A 27,612-nucleotide genomic window follows, 5' to 3' on the forward strand; every position below is an offset into this window, starting at 1 on the left:
CCTCAATATCACACGTTCTCTCCACATCTCTTTCCTACTGTTTCTGTATCTTCCCTATCATTTCCTCCTCTTTGAAAGAGCCAGTATTCACTCCTCATTCCACAGCTAAAGCTCTTCCATGTCTTGGTCACCTCTCACTGCTCTCTCTGTAGTCTCCTCTCTTCAGGCATTATGAAAACAATCTCATAAAGAGAAGCAAGGTACAAATGTCACTTTCTTATAAATTAAGGTAAGAAGTCCACTCTGAAATGAACTGCAATCTCTATTTCTGCAGGATGATACATGTTATTAAAAACAAAAGCCCATAGGAACACAAACTAAACAACATGTTCATAGACACAAATTCTAAGCATCTTCTGCTGCATCACGAGGGCAATTCAAAAGGGCTCAAACAACATTAAACAAGAAGATGGATTTGGGATTGCAGGGAGCAGAGAACACTCAATATTATAGGCCAGATACAGAGAGGGAGAAACTTGTGTCCTCTAACCGCATTTTTAAGACAAGCATCATTTGAAAGATAAATACAGAAAATACCACTGGCTCCCCTTAGAAGGTGGGAGGTATGGGCACTGACCACAATGCTGATATGTCAGGCACACATACAGGACTGTGCCACCAGTATCACACTGTGGTTTCCTCTACTTTGGTGGGGGGGTTCCCCCATTTATATTAAGCAAGACGACTGCCTTTTCTTTTTGAGTCAGCGCTGAAGTTTCAGAAAGACTAATAAACAAAAACCGACATCACCGACAATTTAAAGTCAACTCACTAGCAGACTTTAACGCAGCCATATTAGACAGGAAGGCAATCCCAACTAATGCTCTTGAGCACTAATGGACGATTTGGAGGGATAATGAAGATGATCAGCCTGAACAGCGTGAGGAGGTTTTGGCTGAACAGGAGAGAACTCTCTGGCTCTCTAATCATCACACTAGCATTCAAAATCTCCTCTGTAAATTTACTTGCCAACACATCCAAAACTTGGTCCAGCCCCAATCCAGGTACTCAAAACATATGGTGGAAGAAAGGTGCCGTGGTGCAAGAAGAGCTGCCTGCAAGCATCTGGTTTTGCCTGGAGACACCATGCACACTCATTCAGGGTATTTTTCTCCTACCTCCCCAAGTGAGACCTTCTGGAGCTGAGCAAAGCTGTGCAGACCCTGCAGGAGGGCAGCGCTGATCTCCATTTCCCTACTTTGCCCAAGACTCTGCTTCCTTAGAAGCCATCCCTGACAGGTGAGGCGAGGGCACTGCCGAGCGCTCGACAGGGATGGCGCTGACTCCCATCCTGAGCTGCCTTCAAACACCACTGGGTCTGTGATCCCTCTGCCTCCGAGAAGACATTGCTGGCTCCAGCCTGTTCAAAAAAGCCCTGCTTTCAATAGAAGCACAACCTCTCCCCACTCCTGACCTGGCTGAAGCCATCAGTGCTAGAAGCTGCAAACAAAATTAAGGCATTATCAGCTGCAGCTGACACTTAAGTCACACTTTTCTTACTTTAGCACATCAGAGCTTTCCCCTCTTCAAAGCTTTTATTTCTCAGCACCCTATGAGGTAGGACAGGGCTTCACCTTCCATTTTACAGAAAAGGAACCACGGCACAGACAGACCAATGTACCTCCTCACTCCCACCAATCAATGTCACATCCCCACTTTTGCGCAGCTGATCCCCAATTTGCGGTGCACTGATGCTCCTGTTCGTACACCAAAGCTGGCTGTGGATGCACCGGCTCACGTGCTGGGAGCAACGTGTTCTGCCGTCCTCCAGAGCTAAGCACCAGCTCGCAAACCCATCCAAGAAACCGGGCAAATGAACGGCCATGCATGGCTGGCTCACACAGCAGTGGCTCCCTGTTAACAGGACTCCAGCTAATTTGGCTACATCTGCATGAGGTGCGATAACTACAGCTAAGCTATGCCTGAGTGACCTGCCCCAGTCACGCAGGAAGCCCATGGGAGAGCAAGTAACTGAGCTCGGGCTTCTCCAGGCACCTGTTAAAACCTCAAGCTCCAACCTTTAGCTTTCCAATCAGTATTTCTAAACTTCCATTGTCAGAATGATGAAAAGTAAGTTTTGATCTCTACCTGCACTCCAAGTTTAATATCAGCAGCATAAACTGAAAGACTATGGGCTTCGTGCAGAGGTTGCAGAGTCGGCCAGTGAATTGAATGACAGAAATAATTTGCCTTTTTTTTATTTTTTCTTCGTTGAGCCTCTATTTTTGCAAGGATAATTTGCAATCATGTCAATGCCCCCATCACCACCAGTAAAGCAGAGGGTGGGTTAGAACCAGAACCAAAGGTGCTCAGTGGGCCTAATGGTACCACCCCACTCTGTACCACCGCCGAGGAGGGTGAGCTGAGTTGCGGCAGGGCCATTTCCCCACGCAGGGTGCAAGCAAGCTCTTAGCCTGCCCAACCAACCCCCCCACCACCACCACGAGCAGCCCTCCCCACTGCTCACCTTCATCACTGCCACCCATCCGACCAACACAGCAAAGCTACCTACCGACACTGAGCTGCTGGGACCAAAACCCACCCAAGCAAAGCTGCTCCATGCAGCTACGCCACTTCCCTTATGTAACTAATGAATTATGATTGATAACCTATACGTGTAGCTGGCCAGCCAACCCGCCATGCCTGTGGCAGCAGCTCCCATTGCTCAGCTGCTTCTCATGACACAGCAAGAAGGAAGATTTAGCCCTCCGGGTCATCTTAGTCACCTGGGTCTCCTCAGAGATCTGAGTCACCAGACACACATTACTCACCTCGGCCACCCAAGGTACTTCTGTCCCAGGGGGCCAGCATCTCAGTCAAGACAAGCGTTGGGGGACCCTGGGGAAATATCAAAAGGCTTTAAGGAAAGAGCTGCTTCAGAGTGTCTGAAATTTTGCATATTTGGAAACATAAAAGGAGCCTCTCGTACTAATAGTTACCAATAACTAAGAGCAAAAGATAAATAGAAGTGAAGACAACTGCAAATATTTTGGGGGTGCGCACCACCCATTTTGCTTTATACCCACCACAGTGGTTGCTGAACAATCACAGAGCATAAAGATGTCTCTGCGTCCAGGAGCTATGGTGGAACATAAGATAAGGTGTGAGATGCAGTGAAAAGAGAAAAGGCCAGCCTGCCAGGCAGCAGCCCTGGTGTCACCAAAGGTACTGTGCTACCTGTCGATAAATATATGCTCTCCATGTGCAGCAGTGGTGTCTCCAGTGTATCAGAAAAATCGGTGGTTCTGCGCATTTTTCACACCCCACAGATACATCACCCACACTTTGCCCACCAATTCATTTCCCTCCACAGTTATCCAAACACTCACAACTCAGCGAGACGCGTCAAAACAATTATCAGCTTTGTTAAAAAAAAATAGACCACTAGGGAAGATTAGTCCTTCTTCTCTCAAATACGCAATTTGGTCTGGCAAAATTATAGAAACCTGAAATGCAAGAGAAGCAGTATTAAGCTTTACAAGACTGATACCTTTAAAGCACAAATTATAGCAACATATGAAGGCAACAGGGATGATCTGTAGCTCTGGAAAACTCGGATTGCCTCTTACCTAATGGTCTGTCGCTCTGTGCAGACATACCAGGCTCCAACAGAGATGACCCTAAAAAATGACAGTCACAACTATACTATCTACAACCTCCCTGATATTCTTAGAGGAGGGGAAAATGAGTCGCTTCCCCATTCCTTCTGAAGCCCCCATAGATGCACTCTAAGTACTACTAAAGAGCCTGGATTTCTAACTGGAAGGTACCCAAGTAATACATGTAAAACACTCTTAAAACACTTCTAAAACAAACTGTAACATATACATAGTATATGGTGGTATTACGCAGCTAAAGATATTCTTGACATCTGTTTGAGATTACTTACACAAAACCACACTGATGTTACCAACTGCACAGTAACACACCCATGCTAGTCAAATGCACATCAAAACATGTTTATTGCACACCATCAATACGTATATATTAAGTAGACAGATGCAGACAGAGATTAGGAAACATTTTTCAAGATCATTAGGACAGCCCTGCCGCTTGTAAAGGCAAAAGCTTCAAGATGCAATGAACTGGGAGTCAAAACAGAGAATTAAGATTTACATCCGAGATCAAGCTCTGGAGTGTGAAGCAATTAACGGAGTTCTGGATAGCATAAGAAGCAAATTGCATATAATGCTTCTTCTTCAGACAGGCAAAGCAGGCAAGAACGAAGTACGCAAAAACCTGTGCAGATTCCAGCCCATGACACACTCAGCAGAGATTAAAAAGTCTAAGCACTTTCTAAACAGCACAAAAAGTCACTTTGGTCATTAGTCCACCCTGTATTTTTTTGATATGAAGTAGAAAATAAGCAGCACTTCCAGAACAATAATGAGCGATTTGAACAGTTTCAAGGGCGCCTCTCACGAATATTTGTTTCCCCCCGCAACAGATCATCAACTATTTAACAAATTTTCCAGGAGAAGGAAAGCAGGCAGCTGTGAAGAGACTGCAGAAAAATGGATTCACATTCCTGGTTGTGAGTGTCACACCCCTGACCTTTCTGCCTCTGGGATCGCCAGCGTGTCCCCGCTCATGCCCACAGCTGATATGACATAGCCTGAGTATTTTGCAGGAAACACTGTGCATAAGTGCCTGCGTGAAATGAATGTAAAATTACGCACCTAATTTACATGTATAATTACCACGAATTAGTATGCAATTGGACAAGTAGACTCATTTTTTGCATGCATGCAGTTTCTAAATTCAAGCCTCATCATGGAGCGATCTCATGGTTTGATAAATGGTTCCACTCAAGAGCTGTTTCCAAGTTCTGCTCCTAACCTCAGCTCATTCTCCAGCTTCTCCGTGGACAAGTTTCAATCAGTAATAAAGGCTAAAAACATTTGCTGATCCCAGAGAGCTCTTAATAAATTCACAAGATTTTATCTATAAAGGACCTCCAAGACTGAATCCTACCTCAACTCAAGGAAGAGAAGAATCTCTTTGCCTCCACTGAGCCCATGTGTTGCAACTGAGCTAAAGTAAATTTGTCAGGAAGACATCCAATCCTGAATTCAACATGATGGAAAATTCATCACGTCCCTATGTAAGTATTCCAGCAGACTGGCTACAAGAAGTTTGCAATATTCAAATATTGCAATAGAAATGCCGTTATTGCTTGTTGATAGCACATGCTCTTTGAGTGTCCAGAACCACAAGCCATCCCCTTTGACTTGGAGGCAGCACGGTCCTTCGAGCACCGTTTTCACTTCTAGACAGAACTACACAAATTCCAGCCAGAGAAGAAATAACCAAAGCAAAAAGCCCCCCAAGAATCCTCATTTGAAGCCCAAGCCATAGGAGCAGGCGCGCTTCCAGGACTCAAGGTGACAGACTGCGGCACGCCGTTGGCCGGGGTGATACTCTGGCACCGCCCGTAGGCGCGAGGAGCACGAGCCGCGGTGGGAGTCGGGAGGGGAGGTGTGACTCCATCGCCCACCTTCCCCTTCCTAGGCCCCTTCGCAGGGCTGCGGGACCCCAGGGCAAGAAGCTGCTGCTCTTCAGAGCACGCTGCTCCCCTGGAAAGCCGCCTGCGAGCCAGCGCTGTGATCCCTGTCCCGGGAGAGCCTGTATTTGCCGCGGAGCTCTGGAGTTTATCACGGAGAAAGAAGCCCCTGGGAGGTGCTAGCAGCCGGCTCCCCCCGGGGAGCCCCGAGCTGCTCCCGGGATACCTGCGAGCTGGGAGACGGTACGGGCTGCCCGCGGGAAACGCGGCAGGCCCATTCCCCGCAGGCGGGCCGCGGCAGACGAGGGCCGGCGGAGGAGCGGGGCCGGGCAGGGCTGGGGCCTGCCAGGGCTGGCGCTGCACGGCGTGGGAGCGGGAGCCCGGCAAGGGCCACCGCTCTATTTCTGAGGAAGAGCGCGGGGAGGAGGGGGAGGAAGAGTAAGGGGGAATGACTAAGTCCCATCAACAGCACCGGGGTTGCCAAGCAACCGGGAGGCAAAGGCGAGAGACAACAGGGACGAGGGCCAAAATCAGAGCGGCGCCAGAGCCGGCGCGAGGTGCGCGAGAGGAGGCTCATAACCGGACGGCGGTTAACCCCCGCGCGCCTGGGCCCGGGGCCGCCGGGGCGCCGCGGCGGGCCGAGCCACGGCCCGCTCCTCCTCGCCAGAGGGGCCCGCGGAGGTGCGAGGCGCCGGAGGGCTGCCACCCCGCGCGGGCCGCGCGCCCGCCGCCCTCCCACCGGCCCCGGGGCGCGCCGAGCCGCGATGGCGAGCGCGCCGCTCCCCGCGGCTCGGAGGAGCTCACGGAGGCGCCCGCTGAAAGCTACCGGGGCCGAGTAGGCGCGAGGAGCCCGCTGCGGCGGGCGGCACAGGGTTAACGGGAGCGTTATCTCCCGCACCTCGTCCCTTTTATCCGGCACCCCTGGGCAGCACCACGGGCAGCCACAATGGAAAGTTACAGTGATTTCCCCTCCAACGCTGCACCAAGTCTTGCCAAAAAATGCAACAGAGGAAACTAGCTCAAGACTGGAAGGTTACTTTAATTTCCTCCTCTGCCTTTTTTTTTTTTCCTCTGGGCATTTTTATTTTTAATGACTCCTTCGGCCTTTGGGCTACGACTCCAAGACGCGACCCCTGCTTCCCGGCTGCCTGGTGAAATCCAAGGGAAGCGTCGGGACAGCCTACGGTTCGGCTCCGCTCGGCTGCCGCTGCCCAACGAGCGGGGCTCGGCAAGGAAGGAAGGATTAAGAGTTGTCGCAGTGCCACCCTCCACGGAGCCTCTTCCTACCGCTTCAAAATCAAAAGTGCCCTCTTCCTTTCTTCCCCCACTAAAGCCAAGCAATCCCACAGCTCAGCTTGGACGCAGGAGCAGGGACACGAGTACAAATATTGCACAAGGTTTTCCCTAGCTCTGCAGCCAACATCCAGTGGGAGTGGGCAGGATTAGATAAGCATCGTTATAAGATCCTCAGCTTTGCAAAGAGAGTGCAAGCAGATCTTTGATCCGATATGCTCCTGCGTCTGCAGTTAACTACTGGTGCAAAGACGATTACCTACAAAGCTAGATCCACAGCTCCGGCAAATATTGAAGCATTACTGCAATCTGAGAAGCTGCATCTATTTACACCATCTGGTCCTCTACTTTTGAGGACCTGACTTTATGCCCAGTCCTCTAACAAGTGCTGGGTCACAGCACGAGGAAATAACACGGAGGTCAGTGGAGCGCTCTCTGGGACACAGGGCTGTGCCCGCACAGCGCGGGCTGCAGAACCGGACACTTGCAATCATGTAGTTCCTAATAAAGGAGCCAAAAAAATGAAAAGGAAAAAGAAAAAAGAAAAGAAAAGAAAAGAAAAGAAAAGAAAAGAAAAGAAAAGAAAAGAAAAGAAAAGAAAAGAAAAGAAAAGAAAAGAAAAGAAAAGAAAAGAAAAGAAAAGAAAAGAAAAAGAAAAGAAAAAAGGAAAGAAAATACAGCAGTGTATTTTGCATTCCTTGCTTAAACTCCTACTTCACCCCCTGCAAGTTCTGCATGCACAAGAACTGCAGCAGGTTTGGAGGAAACTCCAGTCGGAGAACAAGAGTGGCCAGAACTCTCCTTTCAGGTTTCAGAGTTGAGCTCTTCTCCAGGTTAGAAAACACTGAATATCCCACTCTCCCAGCCTCTGCTGCTCCCAGGTTGAATACACATTTAAAATACATTGCAGAGACCCGCGGCTATAGCTTTTCTACTCCCTCTTTCCAGCCAGGGCTGTATGCCCAAGGACTGTCAGGTAAACAAACAGGTATTTTACAAGGACAGCAAGGCTTTTCTTTACAAGTCAAGGCCCGCTAAAGAGAACGGGCTCTGAAAACCCCACATACCCAGCTCTGAAGAAGCTCCCGTCCTGAAATCAATGGACTAGCCAGGCGAATAAAATCACTCACGTGCACTCTCTAAGTGTTGCAAGCTTAATCCATAATAAAAGACAAAGAACAGAAGAAACTAACTGAAGGGTGGAATGAAATAAAACTACAGAGAGAATGTAATTTCTAACAGAGCGTGTAAAGGCTAACTTGAGTAAACACAGATTTTTTTCCATTTTTGAAAGCCTACTGTATGCAAAAATTGAGTGAATACAAGATAAACACAGAAGTATAGGCATAGATATAGACATTTTGTATTATTTACATGCAGAAAGACACAAAATAAGTATACACATGGTACTGCAGGAATACGTCCATACACATACACACAAAACTGCTTAAATAAAATACTCAAGTTGCACAGTTAACATCACAAAAAAACGAGATTAACATTTGCTTTTGGTATTCCAAAGGTGCATCATAAAATGCATTATTCGTAAACTGACACTAAACTAGTTTACAAATTCATGTTATTTGGGGAATCCTGCCATTATTATTGGTCACTTTAAACTTACAACTTGAACTCTCTTAATACCTGCATCATAATATCAATGTGTACAATGTACAATACCACAGAATTCATTTGTAGTCCTAGAATTTGAAATGGTGAGAGTTAGTTAACCACTGTTGGTTTTTTCCTGCTTTCAATTTCACATCTGATCTGTATACTTTTTAACAGACTGACCGAGAAGTATCTGTCTTCTTGCGGGGGGGTCATTAAAAGTATCAAAAATGAATTTAAGCAAAAGAAATCTAGGACACTAGCCAACCAGCACGTTATCAGCAAGGCCAGGTCTACTCTAACACCTACTGTCTTTAGCTTGCAAGAGGAGTCGTGATCTCTGCCCTGCTTATCTCGAGTGGCAAAAACCTCAACTGTCGGCACACTCACCCCAGCTGACGGGTGCCCTGGCTGCCACCACCTCTTGTCACCAGTGCGTCGGGGTGGGAGGGACGAGCGGCCTGGGAGAAAGCTCTGCTTTGGAGGAACGTCTGCAACCACGCCGGAGCCTGGCACAGAGCCAGCAAGCCCAGAGCACCTCGAAAGAGCCTGAGCGAGGAGCTGTCGCCCAAGGCTCCCCGGGCAGTCAGCGGAGGCAGGTTAACAGAGATTCATACCTGAGATACCCGGGGCACCAGCCCTCTGGGCAAATCGCCCTCTGGAATTCCTCCTGACTCCGTTAACGAGGTCGATGTCCACAGCAGCCACGCTCTTTGCCTGGTTTCCACATCCAGGTGTCACAAATCTGGGCCCTGGCACAGTGCGTCTGTCCCTGCAAAGCTCTCCTTGTGCTGCCCTCACAGAGGTGCATGGCTCACTCTCACGGGAAAGATGAGCAGGGTTTAGCTCTCCAGTATTTTTGCCCCTGAAACTCTGCAAAAGCAATTGCTTCTTTGGAGCGGCATTTTGAAACAAAAAAAATCCAAGAGAAGACTGCGGCCTCCAGTACCAAATTCCATCTCTAAAAGAAATTCTGCCATCCAGCTGCAAACATCTGAAAACGGCGATTTATAAAGGAAAGGCTGACAAGTGTAGCACTGCTGGCAGACGGCAATGCAATAATAATGCTGGCTACAAATCCCTGCTGAGCAACTTAAGTGACTATCATCAGTCATGTTTCTCTTCTCCTCTATTTAATTGACAATCAGAATGCTTAAAAGCGACAATGAATACCCAGAATGTTTTCTCTCACATCCTTCTCAGTGTCACAGTGATTGACTTCTGGAAGCCAAGAGAGGAAACTTAATCCTTAAACTGCAAACAGTTGCAGACTTTTGTGAATCGCATACTTCTGGACTTTAACCTCAAGCTCATTCATGATCCATCTGAGGTCACTGTGTTCCTGCCTACCTCTTTTTATATTAGACTTTTTCATCTTAATCTTGTGTTCATCACAGAGCAAGGCAGTGCAAAAACAGAAGAAAAAAAAAAAACAAAATCCCAAACATCCACATGCCTAACATTTGCTCAGGTTGCCTAACGTACCTTTTGCTAGCTTAAAACAGGCCAGTAACATCTTGGACCCACATCGCGGTTTCCTTTCCAGTAGGACCCCAAAGCATGCTGTGCGTCGTTCATGGACCAGGCAACCACCCAGCATCACTGCAACCATTTTGGGACGGGAACGCACTGCCAGGGTTTTACACCACCACCCACTAGGCGTTGTCCGAGTACAGCCATGCAGTTATCTAAAAGCAGTGGGGATCTACCCATACCATGAAATAAAATTCAAGCAAGATGGTGCGTATGCAGTTGTAGGGCTCTGTGACAGGGATATGGGACAAAGTAAAAGCACACAGCTAGTCCTCTCGCAAAGGGATTTGTATTTAATAGTTGAAAATGGCCTCTTGGCTGCATCCCTGTGCCAAGGAACTCCAAGTTCTACAAAAGCGCTTGTCTTTGTCTGCCGATCAGCTTGAGGTCCATAGATTTGTTAAAGCTGATTTGGATACTTCCTCAGATTTGATCAACTATGCAAATGTCAGTGTCTTACTCTAGGCAAAGCCTAGAAAAGGGAGAAGGCCAAAGCCAATAAATAAATAAGTAAATAAAAAAATAATTTTGGCTTGAACTAAAAAAACGGAACATTAAATAAACTCTTCTCCTCCTTCCCTCATTCCTCCCCCACTGCATATTCTTAAACCTGATGCAATGGGAAATTTAAATAGCACTGGAAATGCTCCTTTCATCAGGAACAGAGGCTAAGAGACCCTACAGGACTAAGGTAGATCTTGCAGACTAAATGTAAGTAAATCTAGTCCCCACTAGACCCCTAATCTCCAAGAAGTAGAAACAGCAGTTTGGGAGACACCACTTTTCTCTGCAAATCGGTACCCAGCAAGGTTACATAAGCCTTTCCAGAGCACCTTTCACTCCACCACCCAAAACGTCCAGTGTCCCTCTTGGGGGTGCCTGGTTGGCAGAGGTAACAGCCTTCGGACAAGCCAAAAAGCTGCTTTGCTTTGGCCACTGGAAGACAGTAAAATCCCCATGCCATGTTCAGAGGGGGTGAATTTTCACAATGGTGTCCTGGCCAGTTTCCAGCGCAATAATTCATTGAACCAAATTTTCCCTATGCTTTCAAATTGAAGCAGTTATTCCTTATTCCAGGCCCCGCACTGTTGTGTAGTTTTGTTATTAAACAGTTGCTGCTGCCTTTAAGCCTGAAGAGAGATACATTTCAGCGCTGGGAGCAGCATTTTATGTGCACGTGAAAGTTTATAGAACATTTGGGTATCGTTTCTGATGAATGGCCCTGCATAAACGTAAGCTCTTCAACCCATTGCACTGGCAAATACTATTTTTTTTCTTATTTATTCATATTGCAGCTATTCATTCAGGTGCCAACTATGACTGAGACCATGCTATCAATATGCAGTCTGACAGCAGCAGTAGGAGACTGCATCGGCTCTCCAGACCATACCCTTCTGCTTCTAGGAGAAAAGGAAGTATTTCTATTTGCATTTCACAGGTGGAGAATGGAGGTTCAGTAAAACTAGATGATCTCCCCAAAACTCTAGGAAAATCACAGCAAAATGAACAGAGAAACTACCCCAACCCCGAGAGCACCCGCCTAGGCACTCAATCAGAAGATGCTCACGCTATACACAATTCTCACAGAGGCTCTCTCTCAGGCAGAACAAGAAGAATCAGACAGACTTTTCATCTTGAGATGCTTATCCCACCAAAACACCTGCAGCATGACACAGGCAATAAAACGGAGTCAGCTCACACCCCTGTGAGACAGCTGGCAAAGCCAGTCCCAGATAAGAGATGTTGCAGCTGGGCACAGCGCAGAGCAGCTCCCTACCCAACCTAGCGAACTGCTTCCCTGCCCTACAAAAAATTAGCAAATGCAACATGTGCTCCAGTTCTAGTCTGTATGGACCAATAGATCAGATTTTACCAGCCCATAGTGCTTTTTCTTTTTTCTACTATATTTTAGTGTCCTGAGGTGGCATGCAAGCCCGGCTGCTGCTGAGCAGCCCTGCTGAGAGCCAGTCAGAAGTACGCCCAGGTCTGGCTTGGCAAGGTGCTGAGCTGTGTCGTGCTTAACCACGACGAAGCCAGCGTTGCACCTGCAAGCGGGCTCACGCAGCCCACCACGAGGACGTGCGCTAAACCCACCCAGGCCCCGGCACGCCGTGCCCTCCTCGTGCCCAGTGTTTGTCCCTAAAGGCCAGCGCATCCGTCACACACATGGGGATGACTGTGGCTATGGGCGAGAGCAAGCCAGAGCTTCCCCGAGGCCTCAGCCCGCAGCTCGCGCTGAGACGGGCCGCACGGCCCTGCTGCGGGCGTCTTTCAAGAGCGACGATGAAACATCACAGTGTGCAGTGCTGCTCCTTGGGAATTTCACGGCCACGGAGGCAGAGCGCTGGCTCCAAGCTCTCTTCGCCCTCATGGGGAACAGGTAGTTTTATCTCGCTCTTTGAAGTCTTGCTCTTCTGTAGTGACTCCCTTTGCTCCTGGGGATCCACTCAAGAGGAAACCAGCAGCCTGGCAAGCGCCGTGCCTCCCCACCCGCGTGCTACTTCCTCCTCCAAAAAAATGCAAACTCATTTTCTTTCAGACCAACCAGCTTAGGTAAATAAGCCTGTGTATCTCCTTCCAATTATGATAACAGAGAGCAAAGATCTAATTAAATAGATGAGCTGAAACAGATTTATAGGAACGGGGAGGGTTGTTTCTTAAAGCTGGTCACAATGAGATTAAAAGCAAACTACGACCCGGATCCTTTCTCACTAGAGAGCTGTAAAATGAGTGGCACAGAACCAGCAGAGCTTAAAATACACGGCAGGGCACACCCTGCCCTCTGAACACACCTGCCACTTTTTCCCTCCCCCTCTTTCTCTCACACCCTCCCTGGAAAGGCTAAACTTCATTCATTACCGAACTGAAATATTTCCTTTTTTATTCTAATATTTCCTGTGAGGAGTCTTCCTTTTTTTATAGCCAACCATCTGGGACAAGGGAGGGGAAAGGAAGCCCCAGAGCTTTCCAGACACAATAAAAAATGTATGGTGTTTGAGTAAAAACAAAAAGCATAAACAAACAAACCATGTACCCAAAATAATGACTTTGGGGAAACTCGCCAAAAAATTGTACAAGCTTCTGGAGTGTCATACGTCCCTCATTCACACTTCTGTGAGAAGAGAACAGAAAGTTCTTGCTGCCGAGGAAAGCGTGTTGCTGTGGTTAAATCGCCGGCTGGGACAGCGATGCATGGACGGGAATGCTATTCCTAGCTCTCCCGGGCCTCCCGGAGTTGCTTCGGGCAAGCCAGGGAGGTGAAGGGTTTAAAGAACGGGTGCCAAGAGCAGGGCTTCACAAACTATATTTAAGTACCTAAGTATAAGGAGCGCGATTTTCTTAAGTACTGAGTTCGGAGCACTTCCGACTGACGGCAGTTTGGACACCTCAGTGTTCAGCCTTTCCGAAAGATCAAGCCACATATATTTAGATGCCTAAATACGCAGGTACCTGGTTTTGGAAATTGTAAAGCCCTGGTGTTAAAAAGCTCAAAACAGCAAGCCCTTTAAATATCGCTGTAATTCAGTTTTCTCCCCTGCAGCACAGATTCCACAACACCGCCTCGAGAGAAGTGCTACAAGGTTTTGCTACGGCAGCATTGCCAACTCCGAGCAGTCAGTACATTTTAGGTTCTCTTTCTTCACACTATGCTTTTTAACCTGTGGGAGACACTAGGTCACATTTTCAAGCTTTTCTACAAGAACAAACTTTGCAACTTATTGGGAGGAAATTGAGTTTCTCACTTATTCGTGACTCCAGGATCTGGAACTTCAAAAAACCTCATCGACTGTCGCAAAGTTCACACGCAGCCAAATAACCTGGTAACACAGCAAATAAGGCAGAGCATGCCGAGCTGCTCCGATGGGCAGCCTGCTAGACCAAAATCCGGGATGGAGATCCTGTTGTCCCCAAACCACACAGCTCCCTGCCGTTTCCCGTGGGTGCGGCACACACATTAGGAACTTGCTAGGAAAGTTTTTGCAGTCTGGTTCCTGACAAAGCCGTCAAAAGCAGCCTGCCTGTTTTATCGATTTTACCCTACGCACGACAGCGTTTCAGTATTCTGCAGCTTTCCAGGTCTTTTCATGGCAGGGTTTGCCATCTCTTTACACAGCATGAAAATTAACGTAGCCCATTATTTTCCATACAAAAGATAAGGCTTTAAGGGCTGGCCGGGATCTCAGCACCTATGCAAGCTGAGGAAAATCCTTCCACTGATGCCAGTGGAGGCCAGATCAGGTCCATAAGGAATTCTGCTTCCTTCCTGCCTGTGCCTTGAGGACCAGTAACACTTTACAGCCATAGAGCATCTTACACCCCAGGACCTCAAATATTTTATGAATACTCATTAGCTCAGGCTCACAAAATGAGTTTGAATTATACTAATTAGTAGGTCTCTGCTTGTTTTACTGTGAGGAGGTATTAATTCTCAGCCTCTGTTCTCCTTGCTATTATTATTTATTCCCACTGCAGTAGTGTTTTGGAAGATCTAGCATGGCTCAGGCCTCCCCTGCCTCCTAAAAGCACCACACAAACACAAAGCAAAGCACCGCCAGGCTCTGCTCCTGCAAAGCATCCCTGTGCCCAGCAAACAGCCGCTCTGCTGAATCAATTCTAGCTGGAAGCTGAAGGATGACGGCAGCAGTGCCAATATGACATGGATCCGGCAGCAAAAAGAGATGTGCTCTCAAAGCCCACCAGAGATATTTTGCAGGCAGGTACCAGATCGTCCTGGTTGTGTCCAAGCCCCCAGGACACAAGCCAGTGCTGGAGCAGAAGCCAGGCAGATGAGGTCATCATGTGCTGCCCCCAAGGGATTAAGCCCTGGTGAGAGGCAGAAAACGTTCACCTGGGATTTATCCACCAGGCACTAGCAGCAGGCTACCTGAGCACACCAGTCCAGCCACCTCGGCGGGCACACAAGGACAGCTCAGGCCTACTTACAAATACAGCCCTTCACCAGTATCAAATCACCCTCCTCAAGCTGTGTTTAAACACTTAACATCAGCAGCCAGATTTCAAAGGTGTGAATACCTGCAGATCTCCCAGGCTCCCAAAGGTATTGGGAGTGTTTCCCTCCAGATGGTAAAGAAAACTCTTCCAACCCTCCACTCCTCCAGTTTTGTACATCAATCTGTCACCACGCTTACAGACTTGGGTTTTACTAAAGGTGAAAATGATTTCCCATGATTCTTCCCCTCACAAAACCCCATAATTTCACTTTGATTTCAAAGCTTTCTTTGTTGGTTGTTTCTTTTTTAACAAAAGGAAGCAACAATCTCAAGGCTGATCTATTCTAACCAGTAAAACAAGCTTTGTTTCCAGCAAGGGATGGAAGCACGGGCAGGAAGCAAGGCACCACCAAGGACATTTTTCCTGTTCCTCACACTAAGGGCCCAACTGAGCCCCCAATTTGCTTTCATAAACAACGAGATTTCTCCTTTTGAATTCCTTAAATGCTTACAAAGCTCTCACTGATAATATACCTATACATCGACGGACCACAATTCAAGAGCAGCAGAGAGAAACATCAAAAAATGGCCTAACTCCCCTTGCCTCACGCAAACGAATTAAAAACCCTCCTATTAAAACTCGTTTTCCTGCAGTACTGATGGGGCCTGATCCTAGCAACATAAACACTCCTCCAGCTGTTTCAACTGAGAAGGAATAAAGATGCTCACCTCTTTGCAGAATCAGAGCATGCAGTGGTGGAAACACCAGCATCACAAATGGAAGAGTAAAAACCACACCTCCAGCATGTGCACTTTATTTCCTTCTTGTTTTTAAAAGCACAGTAACCTTATTAGGAGAGTTATCTTCTGCAGAGATATGGGACAATCTCTGATCATGCTGTCATCCTACTTTCCATTAGGTTTCTGGACAAAACAGCTTATACAAGCCCTCTGAGCTACTCTTGCTTTATGACTCCACAATTTTAAGCAGCAGAGTGTAATATTTTATAATAATGACAAACTGGAAGCATACAGGGCTCCCAGCACTAAAAGTCTGCCAAGCTTACATAGACTGTATGCATGTCTCCCTTCTGGAAGGGATTTTTCACTGTGTTCAATCCTGTAAATCTGAGCTTCCTGAAAAATATCCCTCCAAACAGCCGTGCAGAAAACAGTGGCAGGTCGTGCTTTGGAGAGAAGCTGACCCCAAGAGGAAGGTTTGCATTATTAGATCTGCTTTTTCCATCTACCACTTTTGATCTAAATGCACCAAGAGGCAAATTAGCCCACCATCAGCAGGTCACAAAGGTGGCATAAAGCCACCGCGAGCCCTCTCCCCACCTCCCTCCAGCCCGTGCCGCGCTCAGCGGCTCGGAGGAACCTGCCTTTGTAGCCAGGTACTAATGAGGCGGCAGCGGTAGCTCTGTACGGGCTGCACGCTGCAGCCATAACCCTGGGAAACAGCGAGCGCTCCCCGTGCTGCTACTGTCGGAGAAAGCCAAGGACAGGATAAGAAACCTCTGGGGAAGGATCAGGCCCTAGCACTGAGCTCAGCCTCCCCGCTGGCCCCGTTCCAAGGGCCGCCTGAGCGAAAAGCTCATTTTCCCTAGCAGCACTCTTCACCCCTGGAACGGCACTGGGAGGAAGAGCAATTTCAGCAGCTGCAGCACTGCTGCCGGTGAGGTCTGAGACCAGGTCTGTGCCAGCAGGAACGGCAAATACTGCTTGCAATATACTTCCCCAGGCGTGCTGAAAAACTGGCTGGGGGAGCCTTGGGGAAGGGCGAGGGGGTGGTGGGAAGAGGTGTCTACTGCTCCTATTCGAGCAAGGAAGCATTTCGGTGAGAGGCTTTGCAATGGCTGATGCAGCACTAAAGTCCCTGAAAATAACAGGGTGCAAGAGCCACACAGAGAATTTGGACAGGAGGAGGACAAGACTGTGCAGCATTCACACGAGGCTAGAAGCAACCTGGGGACGTGCTTGGACAGGCTACTCAGACGCGGCAGTGGAGAAGAAAAATGACTGACCCAAGGCCACGCAGCAAGGCAGTGTCAGCTCTGCTTTCGATCCCTGCTCCAGCACGGTGTAACTCGGGGATATGCACTATGGCAAGCCCCTTCAAAATAATATGATTTAATTTATGCTCGTACACATATGCACACACACAGGCACATATGTTTTTTTCTAGGCTCCTTATCTCTCATCTTTCCAGATGTATTCAAGCACACCTTAAAGTTTTCCTGAGTAACCAGAAAAGGTAAAAGCTTCATATTTGAAAGGAAGGCTGCAGTTCTCAGGGATTCACGTACTTCCAGGAGCTGGGGCTTTGAGTGAAACAGCAAACTTCACTTCAAGCCATCACAGCACCAGAGCCAACACTGAGGACACTGCAGATGCTCCCACCTGGAAATCAGCACCTTTAATGACAACTTTATACTTGGAGATGCTGCAAATATTTCCTACAAGCTGTAAACCCACCAACACTATATAAATGCTGATGACTGTAACAGGAGCAGGTATAAATAGTCGAAGTCTGTCATTTGGAGCAGTCACACTGGAGGAGATCAATCCAGGTAATCCATCTTTTTACTCTGTTATACAATGACACAGTAATGGCCAGCCCTGGGGGATTTCCTTGAGGAAAACTCGACTGTTACTAAAATCGTAAGCTAATACCTACCAAGAACTTAGCCGCTGTTAGACTCAGGGACAGGTACAACAGGGAATAAAATACTACTGTCACCATTCAAATATTTTTATTTATAAAAGCATAAACAAATAGACCTATCCTGAGGCTGCAAGAGAGGAGACTCAGATTAAAAGAAAAGAAAAGCCTGCACACATCGATTCCTTCTTCACCACTTCTCTTAACGAATAGCCCAGCACAGCTGTGCTGACAGGTAGCAGGGGCCATTCAGTGGAGAAGGGAACGTTGCCTAGACCTCGCAGAGACACAGAACACAAATCTGAGCACAGATTTGGCCTTTAGTGTTGCCTTTAGGCAAATCTGGCCTTTAGTGTTGATTAAGGAAGAAAAAAAAAAAAAAAAAGGAAGAAGAAGAAGAAGAAGAAAGAAAGAAAGAGAGAAAAATTATGTAGCTAATAATGGGCTCTATTGTGCCATCAATTTTTTAAGCTTTAATGATTTCAGGAGGAAGTTCAGCTTAACAATCAATAGCACAATACGGCCAGTAGTATTTGGAGCAAATGTAACACAAACAGCCTGCTTCTCAAGACCTGTGATTAGGTCTGGCGTGGAGGGGAACTCAGTGGAAGGAGATTCCCCTTGCTCCGGGCAGCAGGGTGCTCCTGGTCCCTGCCCGAGCCAGGCTGTCCCCTGTCCCACTGAGCCGGTGCAGTGCGAGCTCCCCCTCCTGTCTTGCCGCACCGCCCGTGCAACCTGTGGACAGCCGGGACGCCGCGGAGGTGTCAGGCCCTCTCCAAGCAGCGTGGGACGTGGCAAGCCACCCTCGCCGCCTGGGCTGCTGGCCCCCGGCTGCCCCTCAGCAGGGCTGAGCATACCCCAGGGCTGCCAGGACGTTCACAGCCACGCTCCTGCCATGCCTCAGCCAGCCCGAACAGCCGCCCATGGTGAGCGCCGCAGGGAGAAGCCACCGGACTGCAAGGGCACGCGGCATCCCGCAAGGCCCCGTGTCCCAGGCAGCCTGCTAGGAGGGCAAGTCCGTCTGTCCCGTCCCGTCCCGTCCTGTCCCCCCCCCCACTGGTGGAGGGGTCCGTGGCACAAACCCAGCCTGCCAAACCCCACTGCCTGCTCCCCGCATGCAGCCTCCGCTGGGGATGAGGTGTGAGCTCCCCCGAGGCAGCTCCCAGAAACAGCAGGCACACGACGGGAGCCTGCGCTCGTGCGTGCCCAGGATGGGAACGCGAGTGAGCAGAAGCACCTGGGGCTCCCTCCTGCACCCCATTCCCAGCCCGACTGGCTGGCACACGTGGCTGAGATTTACTGCACTGCGCAGGCTCCGTGCTGCAGCAGGGGAAGCAGGACCCGGGCTCACCCGGGAGGGCTCCTAGGCACTTGGTGCTGAGCGAACGTAAACGACCTCACGATGTGGGGTGAAGCTCACCAGCACCGACAGGGACAATGACTCACCGTAGGTGCAAACCTGAAAGGTGCACAAGACACACACAGCAGGGGTCTTGGCCATGCTGGACACATACGGAGAGGAGATGCAGACTAGTAAATGTTATGCTGGACGCTGTACTTTCAGATGCCACAACTGTCTCCCCTCACGAGTTTGCATGGGCTCAGAGGGCAAGTGGACGAATCAGTGGAAGAAATATCCATCGAGAATTGTCAAATGTAGGGAAGCCTTGAGACACAAATTGTTGCAGCCTAGAGGAGTATTTTAGGAGAAAGCCCTACAAGTTTATCACATTCCTAAACTCCTCCCTCGGCATCCACCGATGGCCCCTGTCAGAGCTACTAGGCTCACTGCACAAGTGCTCAGACCCACGATGTTCCTATATGCTCACCCCTTGCAGTCCCAGGTTAGCTTACAGCAGACTCTCAATGCAAGGGACTCATTCCTCCTCCCCATCCCTTATCGCACGCGGAGGTCTAGAGATAAGCCTTTGCCAAAGGCAGGCAGGATTCACTGGCTCCATAATGATTTCAGGGAGACCGCAGTTCGCAGAGCTTTCTGCACGGAGGTATCAGTGCCCAGGACTACTCACCTCTGCCCAGAAGAGATCGGTGGGATCTGCTCAGCCTCTGTGTTTGAAGAGAAGAGGGGGCTGCAGCAGAGCTGAGCAGCCCTTTCCCTTCCCCGTCCAGCCCCCCGCCTCCCTGCACTGCAGAAAAGCCCCTCCTCACCCCACTGGGACAAGTTCGCTGCAGATGCAGACTGGCTTTCTCAAACATGAGAAGCACATTTCCTCCGTCTGGGACCCCCATCCCAAGTCCAACCCCCAGCTTCAGCCCCTCTGCCACTCCAGCACATGGAGTGGGATCCAACCCGCAGTGACATCGAAGTGCTGCCTCTCCCCAGAAGTCAAACCAGCCTCGCACACCGTTCCCTGCCAGAGGCACGGGGAGGAGGCGGGCAGTGCTTCAGCAGGCACCAAACAGGACCCCTGAGATGGTGAAAGAAGATGAGAAAAAGAAATGGGCTCACTCCTGGTGGCAATCTGCTGTGACAGACACCTTCTCATAAACATAAAATGGGAGGACATAAAGCAGGCAGACTGTCACTTATAAGTAGTAAAAGACTATATCATAAGTTAGAGGATGCACTGTGGCAGGCTGTATTAACTACACTATTCTCCTTCAGGATTACATTCACTTTAGAATAAGCAATCACATGAAATCACGCTGCCAGAAACTTCAGCAGAAGTTCTGTTCTCAATTAAAAAAATAATAATAATTATCAAAGAAAAAGAATTGAGCTGTAAAGGTGAAAAATATAACAGACCTTAAAGCCAGAAGTGACCACTACAGCCATCTAGCCTGCCTCTGCATAACACAGCTATGGACTTGCTCCCGCCTCAAGCCCCGTAACTCCCACCCTTCGAGAGCAGGTCTCTTTAGAAAAGCCATCCGGTGACAGCTGGCAATGATGGAAAAGCAGCTGGATCCACGGATAACTTGTTCTGCAAAGGTCAGCAACTCTCACTGTTAAAAATCCACACCTTCTCTCTTTTTCGTCTGAGTCTAGCCCTTGGTTTCCTTGCTTGCTGCTGAATCTCAGGGAGAAAGCCTTTGCGGACAGCGGAGGGTGTAACCATTTTTTCCACTAGCCAGGAGATGGACAGGATGACCTAGCACTCCTCTGCTATCTCTATTATCTGCGATCCAGGGCACTGCAATATGTAGATTTTCTGTGCACAGCAGAGAAGCTTCATGTGAGAAATTTCCTGCTCTGCACGCTAAGCCTTCAGCTTGCAATTCTTTCGTCTTTCTTTTTTCATACCGCTACTTACATGAAACCACAAAAATCAGACTAGCCTCAAAGAAAACAAAAAGATTATTTTCATTTTTTCTTTGATTTTCAAATTTCTCAGTTCCTACAGGAGGAGTCTGGAGCGCGCTCCAAAGGCTCAAGTTTAACCTCTCCGCCAATAATAAACAAACCCATGAGGCTGACACATTCCTGGGGCTCCACAGGACGCGTGGGACCGCGAGCCCGCTTCCCGCAGGGTGCTCGCCCGTGGGGCCCGGCTGATGCCTCCCGACCCATCCCTGCCTCCACGGGAGAAGGCAGCCGCTCCGGGAGCTCTGGGGATACTGCCGGGGAGGTGACAGCCGGTTCCCTTGCCACGCCGGGCAGGGGTCCATCCGAATAAAGGCGGCGAGTCCTACGGGGAGAGCCGCCGCTTGGTGCCAGCGCTTCGCTGCCCCCCCGTCCCCAGTGCAGGAAAGGAGGGCGCCTCGCTGATACTCACTTTTAGACGGGAGGGAACGTGGTTTTGCCCGTTTCCACGCACGGAGCCGGGCGAAGAGGGATGCGACCCGGCGAGCGGCGGCGAAGTCAACTCCCGTGGCGTCGTCCTCCGTGGGGCTGTCCCAGGGGCGCCGTCCGCAGTGGCACCGGCGGCAGCGCGAGCCTGGCAGAGTTTATTTATTTTTTTATTGCCGCCCTCCTCCACGTCCATGCAAACAGGTGAAGCGAAAGCACATTTCCCCCCACACACACTGCTTGCAGTCGGTCCTAAGCTCAGCACGCCAGACGGGGATGGGGGGGGGCATCGCATACTGGGGGGGATTCTTTTTTAAGATAGAAAAGAAAGAAAAAAACAACTTACCGTCAAAAATAATAAGTAGTAAGAGGGGGCACAAACGCTTTGCTGGGGAATGCGGAGGAACGGAGAGTTTCCAGGCAAAACCCCGCCGGGAGGGGAAGCATCGCCCTCGCCGACGGGACGGGACGGGGCGGGGCGGGACGGGGCGGCGGGGAGGGGGGGGGGGCAGGAACCGCGGGGCGGGCGGCGGCCGGAGCCACCTGCGCGCCGGCAGCCGTGGCCTCACGGCGGCGCGGCCCGCGGCGCGGCGGCACTGACCTGCGGCGCGGCTCCCGGCGGCTCCGGGCGCTGGGACGGCGGCGTGCGAAGGGCCCGGATGTCGGTAGCCCGCTCCCTCCCCTCAGCGCGCCGCGGCCGCCGCCGCCGCCGCCGCCACCACACGGCCGCCCGCAAACCCGGGGCGGCGCCACCCCCGCGGCGCGGCGCGGCGCGGCGCGGCGCGGCCCCTCCGCTCCCTGCCTGCCGCCGGGGCAGCCCCGTCACGCGCCGCCGCCGCCGCCGCCGCCGCGGGGAGCGCAGCGGGGAGGGGGGAGCGGGGGGGGATCCGCCGTCCCCGCCCGCCCCGTCGGGGCGCCGCGCGGTGCCACGTGGGACCGGCCGTTGGGGGGGGGGGGGTGGCGGGCGGCGGGGGGGGGGGCACCCCCCGCCTCCCCCCCCCCCGCGCGGCGGCGGCGGCGGGCTTGACAGCTCCACGCGACCAAACAAACCGCGGCGGACGGGCGTGCGGCTGAGCCAATGGGCGCGGCGGGCCGCCGGCGGGGGGCGGGGCGCCGCGCGCGGGGGGCGGGGCGCCGCGGCCGCCTGAGGGGCGCGCGGCGGGCGGCCGTTACTGCGGCGTTAACGGCCGCTTTGCTCCGCCCCCCCCCCCAACCCCGCCGCCCTGAGGGGACCGGCCCGCGGGTAGCGGCGGCGCGGCCGGGCGCCCAGCGGACCGGCACCGGCAGCGTTTCCTCGGCGCGCGGGCACGGTGCCGGCGAGCGGCTGCCAGCGCGGAGATAGCGCTGCGTGAGCGCCGCTCGCGGCGCTTCCAGCCCCGTCCGCCCTGCCTTTGCGCATTCCTTGCCCGCTAGAGAAAATGGGAAGAGCAGGCAAACCAGCAGCTCCATGACTGTGAGGCAATGCCGGCCAAATAAAACCTTACACGGGGGGGAAAAATACAGGGAGTCCCAGCTGCCAGAGCCACTCGGGGATCTAGCGGCTCCAGACCCTCTCAGGGCTCGCTTTCCAGCTGCTGCTGGGTAACAACCTGCCTTCTCCACTGCTCTAGAAGAGGATTAAAAAAAAAAAATCTCAGGAGAGAAAAAAATTTCTCAGGAGAAAAACTTCCTGAAAGGATGAGTTTCCATTCCAGAGGGATCACAAGTTTAAGGTGGTGCCTGCCCTATGTTTTCTTTAACGTGCTAACCTCATGGCTGAAGCCAACCTGAGAGAACTGGCAGGGGATCCTGCGTTGTCGCTCCACAGCCTCTCTAGGGCTTGACTGTGGGAGAATAAAATCTGACTTTTGGAGGAAAGTAAGCAAAGAATGCATATAAGCCCTATTTATTCCATGAAATTAGAACAGTAATAACCCTTCTTTATGTGTTCAGTCAGATCCACCCAAAATCTGCATCTTTCTGTTCTGTAGAAGAAGAGCTGTAGAGGTCCTGACAGGACTTGTCTGATGGTTTTGTTTAGTGAGGACTTTTTTAACATCAGATCCGTCCAAAAGCACGATTTGGTTTTATTTCATCTGATAGCCCACCATGTCATTGGTTTCTTCCCTCTCCATGCTTTCCCATCAGGTCCAGAGGGCAGTAGGTGCGAAGCTGAGTCATGGAAGAACGTAGCCACCTTTAAGTATTGATCACAATCTTCATCCTCAATATCAGTTACTCTTGGGGGGAGGAATGTCCTGCAGGTGTACATTTGGAACATTTCACACATATTTGCATGCTGTTTTCCAGGATTTCTGTTTCACAGCACAAACTTTCATCAAATGTTTTCAAGGGAACATAATTTCAGGCTATTACTTTTGGTATGGAGTTCTGAAATCCATCTGTTTCAGGTACAGTGATGCTCTGACCCAGTCTGGATGCTGCTGATCCAACCTGGGATTTGACTCTGAATGCATTATTTAATCAAAGCTCCCACTGATTTCCATGGAAATCCTCCATTGCTCATGCATTCTTGGATTTGAAGGGAAGGTTTAAGTTAGAAAGAATAGGAGCAGCTGCTGCGACTTTTCTCCACTGATGCAGGAATGTGTGTTCCTAACAGAAAACTGGGGCAGGATTTTGGGATACCACCCAAAGAACTGCCGAAAGCTGTCACACGGTAAACTATGCTCTAAGTCCACCAGGCCACATAGTTTTGGAGAGGAGGGACACAGGGGGTCCACAGCTGTGAAGGACCAACAGCCCTTTTCCTTCCAGAGATCAGCCCAGCTGCAGAAGCCATGTTAGCCCTCAGGCTGAAGCAGGGGTTGGGGCAGTGAGGCTCTGCAGCCTGCCACGGGAGAATCCTCTCTGGCCCCTATGTAAAAAAAGAAAACAAATGAAATGAAAAAAAAACATATTTCATCCTGTTCTCTAGATTCAGTTTTAACACCTGATTATTTTTAAAATAACAAGCTCATGTAAAACATACTTGACAGGAACAACGTGGTGCTACCCCCTGATCTCCTTGGTACACATCCTGCCTTCAAAATGCAGTAAGATCACACCAGCTTCCCAAGCATTCAAACTCACCACAGCAAAAGCATCTTCGAGAGAGTGTGTGACACCAGACAGACATGTGCTAACAGCTCCTGCACGCCTTCGTCTAGGGAGCACTCACCAGCACAGCAGGCAAGATGCTGCAAGAGACAGCAACTGTAGACAAGACATGTCACTAGGCAGAAAGTGTAACTGCAAAGAAAAACTGTAGAGGGGGCTGGGCAGAGATCGGTACCCACAGAGAAGTAAGTGGGTGAGTAGGGATAGACTGTTTTCACCAGCCTGGATCTTTCCTCATAGGAAAATAAAGCCAGGAAATATGTGTCATTTCTGCTGCGTCTGGGGCTGGGAGAACTCTGTCAACGCGGATGTTTAGGAGCGGTTGTATCCCCCTGTGATTATTTTATCTCCCTGCCTAGCCACAGGCAAACTTGAGATGGGACTGAACCAAAGAAGACTTTGGCTTGAGGTTAAGCACGGAGACACAACTCTTCCTGCTCTACTTTCTCTGCATCTAGTTGTGCTAGGGCTCTGAGGACCCTAATTGACCTTAATTGCCCTGGCCAATCTCACTTTCATCCACCCATCATCTATTCATTGCTCCACTTAATATCAAGTCTAGGCATCCAGGCTTTGCCATAGCTGTTTTTTAAAGGGTATCTATGTGCAATCCTGCTTGTCCTGCTGCAACTGGGATGGATCTCAGACCTACATTGCAACTTTGTTTCCACTCCTGTCTCTGGTCCAGTCTCTTGTTGCTCCTACCCAAACTTGGGTCAACTCTGAACCTGACTCATCCCCTCATCTTGCCTGGAACTGCTGAAAAGTCCTGTTACCAGCCCCTGGCCTTGCTGACCCTCTTCAGATGCTGTGGGACTGCATGCTGGTCAGTGAGGGCACTGCCTGTGCTGTGGTCACCCCTGGCTCACCCTCCCTTGCCAGGAGGGAGCACGAAACCTGACAGCACCGTCGCACCAGGGAACCCTGTTGCATGAGCATCCTGGTCCTACTGAGTATGCCCTGCTTCTGGACCACTCCTACCTCACTCGCCAACGTATGTTGTACATCTCCTGTGGCTGTTGACTGTGTGAAGATCTGGCCATCCCTGCCTTGCTGCCTTGTTTGTTCCTACTTCTGCAGAGGTTTGGCCAACTCAGGTGTGCTAAGAGGCTTATCCAGAAGGCTCTGACATGCCTGGTTTAGCCCTCCTGAGGAGGAAGGGAACTCAGCTTCGTTACAGAGGGCTAAACTCTGACTTGCTTTTGCCTGTGATGTGATTGAGAGCATGGGAATCGGCAGAAGGGGTAGGGTGCTACCTCATCTTCATACATATAATCAATAGCAAATAATTACTTAAAGTGAAGTGGTTGATGGTGCTTTTGTAGGGTAAGACATGCTCTGGATTTTCAGTCTTTGGTTCATACTGTTTCACAAGCCATGAGATGGAGCTAGATGAGGGACTCAAATTGTAAAAGCTCTCTGGTAGCTCCCAGCGCTGCCTCTCAGCAAGTGTGTTATGGTTACTTCAGCAAGTCCCAGCCAGTTCTCCACCGGCTCTGTAAGTCTTTACGGCCCTGGTAGGGGAATCCCTGAGCACAGAGCTTGGAGGGATGGCATCAAAGCATATGTGGTGCTTTTCCCTGGGTCCAGACACTCGCACGGTCTGGATGGATCCAGCCTGCGTGAGGCAGTGTGTGAGACAGCTCAGTCCACCTGCAGAGATCCCATGTGGATGCTAAAGCCAAACCGCCAGCAGCACAGACAGGAAACCCACAGCTCAGGGAGATCGAGGTGTGTAGACCTTCTTTGCCACCTGCTCTCTCTTGCAGGAGAGATGAACATAGCTTCTTAGATTTTTTTTTTGTGTGTGTGTGTGTGTGAGGGTCTGGCTTTTACCATCTATCTGAAGGCAGTGGCACGCAGAAAGCATCTCTTCTAAATTTACACTGCAACATCCATCACAGATACACATCAGCGCTTCTGAAGTGTCGGCCTTTTTAAATGCAGTATGCTGCCCGTTTGAGTGCTCCTGCTGAAATGCAGGATTCTGCCAAGAAATCTAATGGTCCTTCTCTTATCGTTGTAACATTATTTGTTTTACTCCAGTAAGTTGGTAATTGATTTTGGTCTGGAGCTGCCTGTTCAACAAGTGACAAAGCTGAATACGATTTTTTTCTTTGTCCTTTATTTGTAAGTCCTTTATTAAGGATACAGAATAGCTGTATATCGTGGATAGCTTCTGTTTTCCCTTTGTAGTGGTCAGACAGCAGTCTAAATCTGCGCATTTCGCTGGAGCTATCCCAGATTTCCTGCCAGTTTGTTGTGGGGTCAGAGCAAGGCCTTGGAAAAGAGGTGAGAACTGAGGGCCACTGGTACCAGTCTGCTTTGTACCAGTGGCGAGAGGAACGTGGCGGAAGGACAGGAACTGGCTTGTGGCTCTTGTGCTCTGAAGTGGGCAGTGGCCTGAACTACCCTGAGTTTGCACTGAGGAGGATCTGGAAGCATTCACACACTGACCCACATCCTGGGCTGCTTCTCAGAGGTTAATTACTGGCCCCCAGCACAAACCCCAAGCCGTCTTCTAGCCAAATATGCCTCCTCGAGCCCTCCCCAGCCATGAACAGCCTCCAATACTCAGTCTCACAACTACTGCCCTGGTCCCCTCACTATACCACGATACTTACCGCCTAATAGACTTCAGCCTGGCCTGTGGAAGTAAAACTCGACCGAGGACTAATGTGTTCACTGCCGTATGATGCTCTCCATGTGGGCGTAGCCTCAGCCCTGGTTCCTCGCACAGTGAGTGGCAGAGTCAGAGTAGTTGAGCTGGTGGGCAGACTACAGTACAAGTCCTGCAAGATATACAAGCTCACATCTGAAGCAGCCTGGCTTTGCCTGGGCAAGCTACCCTAACGATGATTATCCAAGGTAATATCAAGACTGCATCATGGCCAGCTGACTAAATGTCTCTGCAGCCATCCGCAGTAAGAGACCCCCTCGCGCAGTGTCGTGTCTCCTTTTCCTTTGCCTCATCTCTCAAATGAGGTAGTAATCCTTTTTGCCTCCAACAATGTTTAGCTGAACAAGCCTGCGTTTTCCGTGTGCCGTTCAAAGGTTGCATTAGTATTGATGATGATAAAGTGTCCTTGGAGATGCGGGAAGGCAGCCATGGATGTAGCATTGGCTTCACTGATTTCAGATCTGTGCACCAACTGTTCTGATGTATCACTGAAATGTCACAGGGCAGAGAGGGATCTATCCTGAT

General features: G+C 50.1%; 1 protein-coding gene across 4 annotated transcripts in view; it reads right to left on the bottom strand.

Moving 5' to 3' along the window:
• Positions 1–21,985, bottom strand: part of ZBTB7C (zinc finger and BTB domain containing 7C) — a 186,080-nt gene extending 164,095 nt beyond the window's left edge. The window contains exons 1-3 of one of the 4 annotated variants that reach the window (XM_062600140.1): positions 21,910–21,978; positions 21,655–21,696; positions 21,295–21,456 (exon numbers count right to left, since the gene is read on the bottom strand). The gene's annotated coding sequence lies outside the window, so the exon portion shown is untranslated. Of the gene's footprint in view, positions 1–19,587; positions 19,625–20,740; positions 21,208–21,294; positions 21,457–21,654; positions 21,750–21,909 lie in introns of those variants that run through there. The other 3 variants (XR_009961213.1, XM_062600139.1, XM_062600141.1) reach the window with 3 other exon arrangements.
• Between the last annotated feature and the right edge of the window lie 5,627 nt (positions 21,986–27,612).

The sequence above is a fragment of the Rhea pennata genome, chromosome Z, assembly GCF_028389875.1.
Source record: "Rhea pennata isolate bPtePen1 chromosome Z, bPtePen1.pri, whole genome shotgun sequence".
Lineage (NCBI taxonomy): Eukaryota > Metazoa > Chordata > Aves > Rheiformes > Rheidae > Rhea > Rhea pennata.